At 45.9% G+C, this 2,381-nt stretch overlaps 1 non-coding gene across 1 annotated transcript; it reads left to right on the top strand.

Annotated features, from left to right (window-relative positions):
- The first annotated feature begins 215 nt into the window (after positions 1–215).
- On the top strand, positions 216–1,719 carry LOC125532459 (uncharacterized). Its single transcript, XR_015615336.1, has 3 exons — positions 216–312; positions 408–477; positions 950–1,719. It is a non-coding gene; the product is annotated as an uncharacterized LOC125532459 (transcript).
- The last annotated feature ends 662 nt before the right edge of the window (positions 1,720–2,381 follow it).

The raw sequence follows: 2,381 nt of genomic DNA, 5'->3' as shown, positions 1-2,381 counted from the left end.
TCACTGGCCACTAAGTAGTCGGACGGATAACTACGTAGACAATGACAAGGAGTGGTCAATTTTTCAGAATAACGTTGATTTTAGAAACAGGCAGAGAGACGACTGAGTTTTTTTTTTTTTTTTTTTTGCGGTTGAGAGACGACTGACTTGCTGTGTCGTAGACATGAGGCAATTACGCATGCGCGTACGCGTACGCCCCTTGACGTGACATGATGCCCAACTTGCACTCTAGAGGACCCGGCCCTATATATGAATGATACTCACTCCCTATGAACTGTAGGGGGATTCAAGCAAAGCAGTAGTCACCAGCAGGCCAGTGTTCCTCCTCGATCTAGCCCTCTTCTTCCCTTTTCATCTCTCGTTTGAAGTCTTACTGAGTTGGAGTATATATATTTCTATGTGTTCAGTGTGCTGATTACTACCCCTCGGTGGCGAGGTAGGCGACCGCCCACACCGACCGTCGTGGAGCACAGCGAGGTATGTGTCTCTCTCCTTATCGTCTTTTCCATTGGCGGTTCTATGAGACAGGATTTTCAGCAGTCGGGTGCCCCCACGGCCTACACCTTTTGTGAACAGTAAATTCAAAATAAATTTAAAAAAATCTAAAGTTTTGGGACATCAACCATGATCAAACTTTTGATGATTTTGAAAGTTTTAGTTAAGAATAACATTCGAGAAGCTCTCACCTGAAAAAGCAAAATCATTGTTCAAAGTTTATTTACATTTTAAGCAGTGATTTTGTTTTTGTTTGTGAGGGCTCCATGAAGGTTATTTGTTGCTGAAACTTTGCAAGAACATCAAATCTTTTGATCTCTGAAACTTTCAATTTTTTAAGTTTTTTTTACGAAATTACTGCTTATGAGGGCGTAGGGGCACCCGGGAGCTGTTACACGTTTCTCGTGGTTCAATACCTCTTCCTCGGGGTCTTGCTAACCTAAAATTGTGCTAGCTTGATCGCCTCGAGATGGTGGACCCAGTGAGCCTGGTGGGTATGATCCTAACGATGGTGCAACTGATCGCAAGCGCCGCGGAGACTGCACGGCAGAACAAGAAGAAGTGCTGGGAGCTCGCCCAACGCGCGCGCACTCTGGCCAACGTACTGCCCGACTCCAAATACCCGGCGGCGAACGACCAGGAGACGGAGACTGTGATGAGGAGGCTCAAGGAGACCCTCCACGAAGCGTTGACGCTCATCCAGTCCTGCCAGACTGTAACTGTATTCTCCCGTAGCCGGAAGGCCGCCGAATTAGATGGGGTTAATAGAAAGATCAACGACTGCATCACGGACCTCAATTTCATCAGACAAGTTCGCACAAATCACGTAGCAGCTGCAGCACCTAGCGCAGTCCCACTCCCAGCTCAAACTTATGACCACGGCTCCTACTACTATCAGCATCAGGCACAAGGCGGAGGAGGTGCCTCCAGCAGCGCCTTGTGTTGGATACCCGCCGCCTCAGCACGCGCCCGTCAATGCTCACTGGACTCCGGCTCCGCCACCCTACCATGCTTCCCCTGCCCCCCCGGCCCCGGGTTACAATCTATCTTCTTTTTACACCCTTCCAACGGTCAACAAGATCTTTGACAGTATGTGTAATGGATTCCGCTAGTGCTCGTCGTTGCATCTGGGGTGCTACTATCTTTCTAGATGACAAATATGTACCCATTTGTGCACTTAATTTGTGCAGAAACTATGAATGATAAATCATTTGTTCGCAGCAAGTATATGGTTACTAGCAAGATGTATGTGTGTTGCACGAAGCATCAAGATGCATTTGTATGAGTAGTTTATCTTGTGAGAGAAACATATGAACGAGTGAAGACCTTATTTGCAAATATGAAGAGGAGTGTGGGTATCTTTTTGCAAAATTATCATAGTTTCCTTATTATCCGTCAGATATAAATCGGCCGGCCTATATTACAGGATGGTAGGCACACCATCATCACCAAACTCTGTTTTTTATACATATGGTTATGTGCAGCGAAACGATTGGTGCAAAAGATCCATGGGATATCCCCTTTTTGAAAGGAAAAGATTGTCCCTTTCATTTTGCTATCAAGTTAGTTGAATTTGTATGTATGCCTCAGATTCTTTTTGTTCTTGTTTCATATAAGGTATTTCCTGTGTTTCCATCATCGTTTCCGTGAATTTGTCAGTTTTCGGATGTGTTTCAACTTTGAACACAAGGTTTGTCGAATGGACACCAGTGTTTTTCCTGCAAAAGGGGCGTGACAGCTACTCATCAAGCAAAGAATTGGATTAAGCAATGGCATGGATTCTATGTACGTACGTGTGTGTATGCGCGTTTGGTGCATGAGATGAGGACGCGCACGAGTGCACACGCAGCACATATACCCAAGGGCTGCTCTTCCTCGCGGCTAGG

Source organism: Triticum urartu, chromosome 2A (genome assembly GCF_056163025.1).
Source record: "Triticum urartu cultivar PI428250 chromosome 2A, HENAU_Tu73, whole genome shotgun sequence".
Classification (NCBI taxonomy): Eukaryota; Viridiplantae; Streptophyta; class Magnoliopsida; order Poales; family Poaceae; genus Triticum; species Triticum urartu.
Note: the sequence above shows the minus strand (reverse complement) of the source record. Positions and strands in the feature narration are given on the sequence as shown.